Raw genomic sequence first — 14148 nt, 5'->3', positions numbered from 1 at the left:
AGTAAGAAAAACAGCGATCAAAATAAAAAAATAAGTAGAAGGGGGGAAAAAAAAAAAAAGAAGTAAATTAAAAAAAAATTGGAATAAGACCGTGTGGTTCACTTACCAAATTAAAAAAAGAAAAACCATTACATTGATTAGTTATCTGGAGATAATTCAACATTCATACAAACATACCATCTAGTTCTATATAACGCAATCTTCCCATATCTAGCTAGGCATTTATCTAATTGGTGTCATGGCTCAAATAAACAGTCCATTTTTCCCAGATCTTCTCAAATGAATTCTCCTTGACTCTCAAGGAATATGTCAATTTCTCCATATTAAAGATGGCTCGCACAATTTCTAACCACTGTTCCTGTTTTGGACTTTTTTCATTAAGCCACTGCCTGGTAATAGCCTTCTTACTTGCTGCAAGCAAAACTTTAATCAAATATGTATCTTCTATTTTTACACTATCTTTAATATGCCCCAGATACATCACAGGGCAGGTATTTGGGATTTTATAACCCAAGATATTATTTACAGCTGCATTAACATTTTCCCAGTATGGCCTTATCTTTACACAGTTCCAGAAAATATGCGAGTGGTCTGCCTCCGTACTCCCACACAGCCTCCAACAGTGTTGTTGGACAGCAAGTTGTCTGCCCTAACATCCTCTTCAAAGTTCACACTGCCATCCATCTTTGTGCCATCCGCAGATGAAGAAAGAAAGACTCGGCCTATACTCGCTAGAATTTAGGAGATTGAGGGGGGATCTTATAGAAACTTACAAAATTCTTAAGGGGTTGGACAGGCTAGATGCAGGAAGATTGTTCCCGATGTTGGGGAAGTCCAGGACAAGGAGTCACAGCTTAAGGATAAGGGGGAAATCCTTTAAGGCCGAGATGAGAAAAACATTTTTCACACAGAGAGTGGTGAACCTCTGGAACTCTCTGCCACAGAGGGTAGTTGAGGCCAGTTCATTGGCTATATTTAAGAGGGAATTAGATGTTGCCCTTGTGGCTAAAGGGATCAGGGGGTATGGAGAGAAGGCAGGTACGGGATACTGAGTTGGATGATCAGCCATGATCATATTGAATGGCGGTGCAGGCTCGAAGGGCCGAATGGCCTACTCCTGCACCTATTTTCTATGTTTCTATGTATCTAACTTGCTAGTGTTGCTCCTAAATCCTTCTTCCAAATCATTAATATATATGGTAAACAGTTGCGGCTCCAACACCGAGCCTTGCGGCACTCCACTCGTCACTGCCTGCCATTCTGAAAAGGACCCGTTCACTCCTACTCTTTGCTTCTGGTCTGCCCAACCAATTTTCTATCCACATCAACACCCTACCCCCAATAACATGTGCTCTAATTTTAGTCACCAGTCTCCCGTGCGGGACCTTATCAAAGGCTTTCTGAAAGTCTAGATACACTACATCCACTGGCTCCCCTTCATCCATTTCACTTGTCACATCCTCATAAAATTCCAGAAGATTAGTCAAGCATGATTGTCCTTTCATGAATCTATGCTGACTTGGACTAATCCTTTTACTGCTATCCAAATGCCCCATTATTACCTCTTTAATAATTGACCAGCATCTTTCCCACTACCGAAGTCAGGCTAACTGGTCTGTAATTCCTCGTTTTCTCTCTCGCTCCATTCTTGAAAAGTGGGATAACATTAGCTTTCCTCCAATCCACAGGATCTGATACTGAATCTATTGAATATTGGAAAATGATCACCAATGCATCCACTATCTCTAGAGCCACTTCCCTGAGGACCCTGGGATGCAGACCATCCGGCCCAGGGGATTTATCATCCTTCAGTCCCATTGGCCTACCCAATACTATTTCTCGTCTAATAAAAATGTATTTCAGTTCCTCTACGCCCTTAGATCTTCTGTCCTCCAGAACTTCTGGGAGATTGTTTGTGTCTTCCTTAGTGAAGACAAATCCGAAGTACCTGTTCAACACTTCTGCCATTTCCTTGTTCCCCATAATAATTTCACCCGTGTCTTAGATTTAGTCTTAGAGTCAGATTTGTCTTAAAGTACTGATTTAGGATGATCAGCCATGATCATATTGAATGGCGGTGCTGTCTCGAAGGGCCGAATGGCCTACTCCTGCACCTATATTTCTATGTTTCTGAAGAAAGATGCCTTACGATCCACAATTAGTTGAATAGAGCTTGTTGCATTTTACCACTGCTCATATATGAAGAAGGAAAGTGGCAGATGATACTTTGTATCATACAGATGATACCATGGCCCAATGACATGAAGATCTCACTGCTGTGGCATTCTGCAAGAGGGAACAATCTGCAAATGGTGAGAAGGGTTCAGATAATCCAACTAAGACCTCTCTGACAGCCTTCTGATATTTAAATACATTTTAAAGTAAATAAAATATCAATACATAATTAATCGATGTGAAATATTTTAAATCGCCAATAGATAATAGATAATAGTTAATAGATAATAGACAATAGGTGCAGGAGGAGGCCATTTGCCCCTTCGAGCCAGCATCGCCATTCATTATGATCATGGCTGATCATCCACAATCAGTACCCCATTCCTACCTTCTCCCCTTCTTGACTCCGCTATCTTGGGACGACAGATGACACAATGGGCTAAGTGTTCGGCTGGCAACCGGAAGGTAGCCGGTTCGAATCCCGCTTGGAGTGCATACTGTCATTGTGTCCTTGGGCAAGACACTTCACCCACCTTTGCCTGTGTGTGAATGTGTGTGAATGTGTGTGAGTGATTGGTGGTGGTCGGAGGGGCCGTAGGCGCAGATTGGCAGCCACGCTTCCGTCAGTCTGCCCCAGGGCAGCTGTGGCTACAGAAGTAGCTTACCACCACCGAGTGTGACTGAGGAGTGAATGAATAATGCGATGTAAAGCGCCTTGAGTATTAGAAAGGCGCTATATAAATCCCATCCATTATTATTATTATTATTATCTTGAAGAGCACTATCTAATTCTCTCTTGAAAGCATCCAGAGAACCGGCCTCCACTGAGGCAGACTTATTAATTCAAATAAGAAAAGCAAATCACTTCTGTTTTAAAGACAGCTATGGCCACATACAAATGGTATTTTTCACATGAAACCCCTGGTCTCACTAGATGTGAGAATTACAGCAACAAAATGCAAAGTGTATTGGTTTCCTCGGCACAGTATGGATTTTGGGGTCGGTGCTGCATCTAACGGCAGAGTAGATGTCGGGTTCACCAGAATCTGACCTCCAGCGTGTTCCGCGTGTCCAAGCTTCATCATATTGGCACAGAAGTCTGGAATCCCCTGCAATCTGAAGAAGATGATTTTATATTTAATTGCAAGAATGATCTGAAATATTATAGGTTCATGCATAATATTTGAAATTGTAGTACAGAGAGTATAAAAAGACTATCACTGCTGGGCTATAGTTTGACCAGAAAATAGATATTGCATTTCTTCGAAGCACATGACCTTTAGACTGAAAATGCACATGAGGTAAGCCACAGATTTGAGTCTTAATATGTAATTAAACAGACCATGGAGAATAAGGCCTAACAGATAGGTAATTAAATAAAAGGCTCTGTAAAATTGGGAGAAGGCTGAGCTGATCTGGTTCTCAGGGAGGATTAAGGCAGAACAGGATCATAGGAATTGAGTGATGCACTGTGTTCCTATATGCCAGGAATGGATTACAACATTCATGTTCTCAGTCAATAAATTCCTACAGCACTTATTCCTCGTGCACACAATTCTTTGTCATCATTATCTTCCCCGACTTGAGGTTTGACTTGAAGATAAATACTTAGTTATTTGTTGATCTTCTGCAGCTGCAGAATGCTGCAAAATCTCCTCATTAATGATGATTTACAAGATTACTTATCCCTCTTTTAACTCTTCACTCTTTTGAGGGAAAGGAGTACCTTGAATCACCAGGAAGTGTGGAAAATTAACCCATTATTTCACTGAAACATTATCTCTTTGAAATCCCATCTTGAGTGTAGAAATATTAGTCAATTTTCTACCTCATTGAGCAACATTTGCAAACTTTATTCTCACCTATAAAAAATATACTCCAAAATGTTCTGGTATTCAGTGATCATGGCCACTACTGAGAATTGACCAGTAAATCAGTTTTTGTTTCAAATTCATGCATCATTACTTCTTTGTTTTTCAATAATGCCTCAACCAGGCTGTCAATTGAAGTTTTTTTTATCAACCATGAAGATGCTTTTTCATTTTGTGTTACTTCTCATTTTCACAGAGAGAATGGATGTTTACAGACCATTGGGTTGTAATGAAAGATTTGATTATTTAGTGCATACTGTGTGTTTGCGAAATTTCTGCAAAATCCAGGAGGCAAGGAGACTTGCAGATTTGATGAAACTTTTCAGAGAACCAGAGCCAAACAGCAGAGTCCTTCATCTGCAGACCATTCATAAACTTGTAGCATGTTCACCTTGCTGAATTCTGTACTCAGCGGGCCAGACAGCATCTCTGGAGAGAAGGAATGGGTGGCGTTTCAGGTCGAGACCTTTCCTCAGACAGAGAGCCAGGGGAAAGGGAAACTAGAGATGTAGACGGTGATGTGGAGAGATATAGAGCAAATGAATGACAGATATGCAAAAAAGTAACGATGATAAACGAAACAAGCCATTGTTAGCTGTTTGCTCGGTGAGAACGGGAAGCTGGGGTGACTTAGGTGGGGGAGGGATGGAGAGAGAGGGAATGTAGGGGTTACTTGAAGTTATCACCATCTATAATTCTATATCTCTCTACATCAGTATATATATCTCTCATTTCCCTTTCCCTGACTGTCAGTCTGAAGAAGAGTCTTGATCCGAAACAACATCAATTCCTTTTATCCAGAGATGCTACCTGACCCATTGAGTTACTCCAGCATTTTGTGTCTATTTTGGTTTAAACCAGCACCTGCAGTTCCTTCCTACACATTGTCCTATTCAAACTGGTTGAAACTACTGTTTAACCTGTTGGGTCCCAGCCACACGGGAGGCCTGGAACCCAATCACAACCCATTCCCCAAAGCAACATTCCACCACTCACCCGCTCCCCCAATGCAACCCGTTCCCCCAATGCAATATTCCACCACTCACCCACAGCCCCTAACTGTGAAGGCGCGGCTGACGGGTTCCTGTTGTGCTGCCCCTGATCCCTCCTCCTCACCCTCACCCCCCCACTCCGCCTCTTGCCCTTCCCCCCACACACTCACTCCATCCCCCCTCATATCGGCTCTCCGGCGGCACAGCAATTCTCGCCCATTGGGTTCCCATTGTGATGTAGAGCACGCAGGTATTACTGCACAGGCACAGCTGACGGGCACGGCGAGTGGAAAAGTGATTTATTAAAGGTGAAAGTGTGAATAACTCTTAAAATATAACAACAATTTAAACGTTAAAGATGAGATTTATTCTGTCCATTCTTTCTTGTTGCGTCTCTGTGTGGGGGGGGGGGTTTGTGGGGGGGGTGGAGGTATGTAGGCGGGAGAGGATATGTAGGCGGGGAGGGTTGTGGGGGTGTGTTTGCGTGGGGGGGGGGTGGACAGGGTGGGTGGGTGGAGCCGGGGGGGTGTGGGCAGGGGGCATGTTGGCGGGGGGGTTTGTGGTGGGGGGTGGGGACGAGGAGGCGGTGTGGAGGCGGGGGGGGGGGTGTGTTGGCGGAGGGGGCTGAGCTGTGTGGGTGGGGGTGTTTGTGGGCGGGGGGGTGTGTGGGCAGGGGGGGAGATAGCTCGGAGAAAAGACAGGGGTTGTGGGGAGAGGGGGGTATCACAGGGGAAGGGGGCAGTAGCCAGCGAGGGGGACCAGAGGGGAAGGGGCTGGAGTTGACGGTGGGATGGAGACTCACAGCGGTCGCTGGTCGCTGGTCGTTCTCCTCTGCCGGGATCAGATTCTCTACTTTCCATTTGGCGACATTTTCCCCGCTGGGCTGGGCCTTTTCCGGTCCCTCCGTAAATCGGATGGAAACCTCCGCCGGCCATCCTCAGCTCCAGTAAAGACACGATGGCACAGGAAGGGGCGCACTGTCGCACGGAGTGACAGGAGAAAAGACTAATCCACATGGCGTTAAATGGCAGGAGAGGAGATCGATCTGCGCTTCTGCATTAGAAACATAGAAAATAGAAAATAGGTGCAGGAGGAGGCCATTCGGCCCTTCGAGCCAGCACCGCATCGGAACGAAACAGGGCAATCGCAGCATAGGAGAACGGTGAGCAAGCTGGCGAAAAATCTTAGCGCTTTCGCGTACTGTTTATGTGCAAATAGAAAGACCGCGCAAACCGGAAGATAACAAGATCAGAGCTTTAGTTATGAATAGATAGATGACAAAACCCAGCATGCATATGAAAGGGATCAGGTTAGAAGTAAAATCTAGCTCCTGCATCTGTTATCCACGCAAGAAAAAGCAAAACATTGATTGTCCAAGACAACCCTGATAGACTGCACAACAATGCATATTCCCTTTCCATTCATTCGTACAAAAAAGCAATAGTTAGAGGCAACAGAGCTGAGAGTGATTGGCACAGAATGTTAGAAAACTGACTTTTTGTTGAAACTTGCTTTGAACCCAGCCCAAAGTTTTGAGATTAACACTTCTTTTTCTGTTTGTTGTGCTGCTTTAAAGTAGAATTGGTTCGGACATGCAACGCAGCTCCTATTGAATGAATGCTCAGTGTACAGACTGCTCATATATATGTGGCTACTCATATATGAGTACTCAGAGCAGTTAAGTTGGAGCAATGTCACATTGTTGAACACATGGGTGGGGGTGGGTGAAATCATGTCAATTTGGCATCAATGTAAAAGAAGTTCACCTTTATATTTCAGTTTGTTTGGCAATGGCATAATAATGAGTGGGGAAAATAAAATTGAATTATACTCTAATTGCCAAGTGAAGGGAAAAAAATCCACAGTTACAACCCTTTTTAAAATAAATGTTCACATTTTGCATTTTTCTCTCCTGATTTTAATTGCTATTGAAGAGAAGAACTGGAGCAGGGGTCGGCAACCTTGTTGGAGCCAGGACGCATGTCTGTGAGCGGATAGCTGGCCACATCTATCACGTGTACACATGGATCCCGCCCACAACCCACCCCGGATGGCAGGCTTCAAATCACGTGTCACATAGATCTCGCCCCTTCGAGGATGCCATTCGGAGCACTGGCCAAACATCATAGAGCAGAGCAAGATACACCATTATGCAGGGGGGGGAAGGGGGAAACTACCTTTTAGGGTCCCTACCTGGTCGGAGAGGCAGCTTTTCTCCGGGCTGCAGCTTCGACCCGTCCTCGCGGCCTACCAGCGGGCCTGGAGCGGCGTTTCCTGTCGGGCACTGCCCAGAACCACGGCTTCGGCGGCGGCACAGCGCTGGAGCGCTATCGGGGAGCAGGCGATGCCTTGCCTGGGTCGCCGCGCTGGAGCTCCGGTGAGCTGAAGTTCGCTGGGGAAAACATCGCGGAACTGCGCGTTTGAGGAGCGGCCAGCTGCGGGCGGCGGCGCGAACTGTACACCGGGAGCCTGGGATCTCTAGATGAGATCGCCAGTAGTGGAGCTCAAACCAGCGCGGCCTTGTTGGCTTCGGAAGCCGCGGCCTCCAGTACGGAAGCGGCCGTTCCAGGGTTCCCAGGCCGCTGCGAGGATTCTCCCGACGCCGGAGCAACATCACCCGGCGAGAACGGCCAGGAACATCGGGCCTCCGTAGAGGCAACTGTGGAGGCCTCAATGGGCCCGACTATGGGTGAACTGGGGTTGGGGACTGGACTTTGTGCCTTCCCCCATGGTGGGAGCCATTGTGGGGGGATGTTCTTTATGTTTAAAACTCTTATTAATGTTATGTCTGTATTCCTTCTTCATGTGCTGCATTGGCAAGAAGCAATTCACTACACCTAGGTGTATGTGACTAATAAATAATCTTTGAACCTTTGAACCTTTGCACTTTGCAAAATATGCAGTATCAACAATGCCTACCATTTGCACGGGTTTGTAACTGAAGGTGCTGGGAACAAAGGCAAGGAAGTTGTGTTGAACTTTGTTAAAACATTGGTTTCATTAAGGCTGGGATATTGGGCACTGCACTATACAGCGTGAAGCAAATGGACAGTAGATACTCCACCTCTTCCATCCCACCATCAGTCCAAACCAGTTATATAATTCCATGCAACGCCTCCACATGGTCTATATTCCATAGAGATAAGGGCTTGTCCCACTTGGGCGACCTAATCTGCGATTCCAGAAGACTGTCTCTTGGTGGCGCTCGGCGTTCACCGGCTCCGCCATTGCGGCCGGTAGCGCAGGCCTCCTTGCATCAACGCGCCTGGGCGCCATGGCCACGGCCTCGGCCACAGGAGGTACCGGAGATGATTGAAGTCTGCGGGCCGGATGCATACGGAAAAAAGATACGCCTGTGATCCGGATGATTTCGGGTTATGGGCCGCATTCAGCCCGGGGGTCGTAGGCTGACGACCCCTGAACTAGAGATATGGAGAGAATAGGCCACTGAATCCACATCCATGAACAAGTATCCATTCTTACACTAAACTTTTTCCTCACAACCTATATTCTTGCCACATTTGCCATAACTCGTCCCAATCATGGCCTTGTGTCAGAGAGGCACAAAAAATGAGTGCCACAGTCAAGTCAAGAGTGTTTTAATGTCATATCCCAGATACAACAATGATTGTTTTACTTGCAGCAGCGCAACAGAATATTCCAGATTCCAGATTCCAGATTCAAGATTTAAGATTCAAGATTCAAGTGAATTTATTGTGATGTGTCCCAGATAGGACAATGACATTCTTGCTTTGCTTCAGCACAACATAATAGAGTAGGCATGACTACAGAACAGATCAGTGTGACCATAAACATTGTACACTGTAAACAATATAATAAATGAGAAAAAAAGTCCAGTGTGTGTGTATATATACACATACCCACATATACAATACAATCAGATTCAGATTCAGATTCAGATTCAATTTTAATTGTCATTGTCAGTGTACAGTACAGAGACAACGAAATGCATTTAGCATCTCCCTGGAAGAGCGACATAGCAAATGATTTAAATAAATAATAATAAGTGATAATAAGTGTCCGGGGGGTGGGGGGGTGATTGGCAGTCACCGAGGTACGTTGTTGAGTAGAGTGACAGCCGCCGGGAAGAAGCTGTTCCTGGACCTGCTGGTTCGGCAAACGGAGAGACCTGTAGCGCCTCCCGGATGGTAGGAGGGTAAACAGTCCATGGTTGGGGTGAGAGCAGTCCTTGGCGATGCTGAGCGCCCTCCGCAGATAACGCTTGCTTTGGACAGACTCAATGGAGGGGAGCGAGGAACCGGTGATGCGTTGGGCAATTTTCACCACCCTCTGCAATGCCGTCCGGTCGGAGACAGAGCAGTTGCCATACCATACTGTGATGCAGTTGGTAAGGATGCTCTCGATGGTGCAGCGGTAGAAGTTCACCAGGATCTGAGGAGACAGATGGACCTTCTTCAGTCTCCTCAGGAAGAAGAGACGCTGGTGAGCCTTCTTGATCAGAGTTGAGGTATTGTGGGTCCAAGAGAGGTCATCGGAGATGTTGACTCCCAGGAACCTGAAGCTAGAAACACGTTCCACCTCCGTCCCGTTAATGTGGATGGGGGTGTGCGTGCCGCCCCTGGACTTCCTGAAGTCTACAATGAGCTCCTTGGTCTTCTTGGAGTTAAGGGCCAGGTTGTTGTCAGCGCACCATGCTGCTAAGTGCTGGACCTCCTCCCTGTAGGCCGACTCATCATTGTTGCTGATGAGGCCAATCACCGTTGTATCATCTGCATACTTGATGATGGTGTTAGTACCATGTACAGGTGTGCAGTCATAGGTGAAGAGGGAGTAGAGGAGGGGGCTCAGCACACAGCCCTGTGGAACGCCGGTGTTCAGGGTGAGGGTTGAAGAGGTGTGCTTGTCTAACCTAACAGACTGGGGTCTGTTGGTTAGAAAGTCCAGTATCCAGTTGCAGAGGGAGGGGTCGATGCCCAGGTTACCGAGTTTGGTGATCAGTTTGGTGATCAATACAATACCATTTATTTGTCATTTGAACCTTACATGAGGTTCAAACGAAATTTGGTTTCTGCAGTCATTCAAGAAAAGAACCAAGACACACACCAACACAATTTACACAAACCTCCATCACAGTGAGGAGGAGATTCACAAGGCAAAGTCTTGTCTCTCCCCTGCTCTCCATTCTTCTCCCGATGTCAAAGTCAAAGCCCCCGGCGGGCGCTAGCAAGTCCGCGGCCATTTAAAGCTGCGCCGGGCGATGTAAGGCCCTGCTCCGGGTCTTGATGTTGGAGCCCCCGGCAGGCGCTACCAAGTCCCGCGGCTGTTTAAGCCATGCCGGGCGATGTAAGGCCCCGCTCCAGGTCACATTCAACCCCGCAATTCGGGCGGGAGAAGTTGCCGTTGCTGGTGCTCCGTAAAGCAGTCTCCCACCGGGGACCCGCGAGCTCCCGGTGTCACCATCCACCGGAGTCGGGTCGCAGCAGCGCGCCATCTATATATATACTAGATTAAGTGGGACCCGTGGGACACGGAGGGTGTGTGGTGGGGGGGGGGGGTTATGAGGTGGGAAAGGAAGTGTGTACGTGGGCTGGAAGGGTTTGTGAGGGGGGGCGGAGGAGGGATGTGGGGGGGGGGAGGGGTGTGTGATGTGGGTGGGGTGTGGGGGGAGGGAGGATGTGGGATGGGGTGGTTTGGGGGAGGTGTGTGTGTGGGCGGGGGGTGTGGAAAGGAGGGGGGGTGTGTGTGTGTGTATGGGCAGGGGGGTATGTGTGGGCAGGGGGGGGTTGTGAGGGGGAGGGGGTTTTTGGGCAGGGGGTGTTGTGGAGGAGGGGTTTGTGGGTGGTGAGGTCTGTGGGGGGGAGGGGTAGTTGTGTGGATGTTGTGGCGGGAGGGGAGAGAGCGGTTGTGGGGGGAGGGGGTGGTTTTGGGGGAGGGGTTGTGGGAGGGGGGTATCTGTGGGAAGAGGGGTTGTGCAGGGGTGAGGGGTATGTGTGGGCAGGGGGGTTTGGGAGAGACGGGTGTGTGGGAGAGGGGTGTGTGCGGGCAGGGAGACAGATGTGAGGGGCGTGTGGAAGGTAGGCGTGTGTGGGAAGGGAGGGGTGTGGGGGCGGGGGGGAGGGGTGTGGGGGCGGGGGGGGAGAGAGCTCGGAGAAAAGACGAGGGAAGAGCCGTGGGGGAGATGAGGTATCACGGGAGAGGGGGGCAGGAGCTAGCGAGAAGGACCAGAGGGGAAGGGGTTGGGGGTGCGATGGGGACTCACAGCGGGCTCTGGTCACTTTGATGGTCGTTCTCCTTCGCCGGGAATCTCCGCTTTCTGTTTGGCGACATTGGCGCCATCTCCGAATCTGTGCTGGCTGGGCTGGGTCAGGCCGGGCCGGCTCATCCAGAGCCTCCCGCAGCTGTAGTAAAGATGCAGGGGGGGAAGAGAGCTCAGGGTGTGACTGGGCAGAGGGAGGGTTGTGTGGATTGGAGGGGTATGTGGGAGGGACGGGGGGGGGTTGGGGTGTGCGGGTGGAGGGGTTTGTGAGCAGGGGGGGAGAGAACTCGGAGAAAAGATGGGGGAAGAGCCTTGGGGAGAGTGCGGTATTACGGGGGAGGGGGGGCAGGAGCCAGCGAGGGGGGCCGGAAGGGAAGGGGTTGGGGGTGCGATGGGGACTCGCAGCGGGCGCTGGTCGTTTCGCTGGTCGCTTCGCTGGTCGTTCTTCTCCGCACAGCTTGCGGACTCAGCCCCGCCTCTGGGGTTTTATTCTCCTCGCCCAACCCGGTGATTATCAGCAAAGATTAACAGCGGAAGGGGCGTTACCTTCATGGCGACAGACAGGCGAGAAGACCAATCTGCTGATTTCACGATTTTGTAAACCTTCATAACTTTTGTAATCAGAATAAAACTTGGTGGCTTGGAGCAGAGGAGAACGGTTAGTAAGGTGGCGAATAATTCTAGTGATATAGTGTAGCGTTTTTGTGCAAATTTAAATACAACCCAGACCAGAAGTGGTCAAGATGAGTGTTTTAGTAATAGTATAGATATATATATATATATATAGTATATATATACATACATACATAGATGTCTGAGTACTTCAGCTATGATGGCAGATGAGGTTTAGGCCTGTCACTGTTGGGGAGTCCCTGAGAATCATAGTCATAGGAAGATTCTGACACTATGACCTCCGACCCTAGACTCTCCCCACCAGTGGAAACATCCTTTCCACATCCACTTTCATTTCATGCCTTTCATTATTCTGTAAGTTTCAATGAGGTTCCCCCTCAACTTTCTAAACTCCAGCGATTAGAGGCCCAGTGCTGTCAGACGCTCATCATATGCAAACCCACTCATTCCTGGAATCATCCTTGTAAACCTCCTCTGGACCCTCTCCAGAGCAGGCACATCATTCCACTTTATTATTTCTATCAACTTGGCCCCAAAACCCAATGTAGATGATCAATGTCAGAATTTTCAAGGACCCTACGAAGGTAGCTCTTGTCACACATCACCTGACAAACAATCTACAACCTAACCATCTGCAGGATCTGCAGAGAGTCCACAACCTATGAGCCAACTATAATCGGTTTCTGTGAAGAGACTTTTGCTTTCTACCAAAGAAAACCGAGGATGACTAGGAGATCAAGGAGTTAATTAACTGTAAAACTATTTTTGGAAGTTATACCATCCTCAAAGGAATAGAAACAGCTCTATGGGCAACTAATGGGATTCATAGTGAGGGAATTATCAACTGCTACTGGAAGATCATCAACTTGATGCTTGAAACATGTTGACTTTGTGTAAGAAGATGTTGGCAAGTGAATGCCACAGACTGGCACGTTACAAGCATCAAGAGTATGTATGCTGAGTGCAGCCATCGCAAAGGCCGTAGGATAGATTTCACTGGTTATTCATTGCTGTTGTGTCTAAAACTTGGAGTTCCCAATCTAATATCGGAAAGAATACATCAGTTCAAGAAATTCACTCACCACCTTATTCTCAAGGATAATTAAGAATCGGCAATAAAACTGGCCTTGCTTGCAATGCCTGAATTCTGAAAGATTTTGGAATTGAAAAAAATAACCTGGCCTCAGTTCCAATTGGTTGCTACCCCGAGTTCTGGTGCTCATCAGCCTGGGGTCAGCCCGCTCTGTGTGGCCTTCTGAACTGTTTCTGAGTAGGCAACGAACGCCTCTATGGAGCCTCTCCCCCTACAGACCGAACCAGGGCAGACATCTTTTCATATTGTTTGCCATATAAAATGCAGGATATTGGAGAGATTGGGACAGATTGTAATAGATTTGAGGGTAATAAGCACTGGTGAAATGGGAAGACAAATGGTAAATATAATTTAATACAGAGAATTATGCAGTGATTAATTTGACAGGAAGATTTTGAAGAGTATTGCTTTCTCTATCTTCAAGTAACCCCTAAATTCCGTGTCTTTCCATCCTTCCCCCACCCAAGTCATGCCAGCTTCATAGCGGTCTTGTTGAGTCTCATTGTCTGTAACTTGTTCTGACCTAACAAACAGCAACCAATGGCCTGTTTCGTTTATCGTAATTACTTTTTTGCATATCTTTGATTCATTTGTTCTACATCTCTCTACATCACCGTCTATATCTCTCGTTTCCCTTTCCCCGGACTCTCAGTCTGAAAAAGAATCTCGACCTGAAACGTCACTTATTCCTTTTCTCCTGAGATGCTGCCGGACCCGCTGAGTTACTCCAGCTTTTTGTGTCTCCAAGATGTTACTTCCTGGATTTGCTCCACAAGTGAATCGCTACAGTTTGGAAGGCCCCTGGCAGTAGATCACTCTCACGATTAAACTCTTGATTCCAGTTGCTCCACAAACTGTGGAGGAAAATAAAGGGACAAGTCTGGACAGGTCGTCTTTTGGTTTAAAAGAATCAAGCAAGAGATGGATATTTAACGTGGTACTTATTTGAATTTGGGGATTTTTTACTGCCTATGACCTAACCATGATTACAATCGGAAGATTCAAGATATCTTGTCCGTTGCCAATTATCTTTGGATTACAGGCACGGTGGCGCAGCGGTAGTGTTGCTGCCTTACAGCGCTTGCAGCATCGGAGACCCGGGTTCGATCCTGACTACGGGTGCCGTCTGTACGTTCTCCCCGTGAT

This window comes from Amblyraja radiata, chromosome 6, assembly GCF_010909765.2.
Source record: "Amblyraja radiata isolate CabotCenter1 chromosome 6, sAmbRad1.1.pri, whole genome shotgun sequence".
Lineage (NCBI taxonomy): Eukaryota > Metazoa > Chordata > Chondrichthyes > Rajiformes > Rajidae > Amblyraja > Amblyraja radiata.
This window is presented reverse-complemented; position numbering follows the sequence as displayed.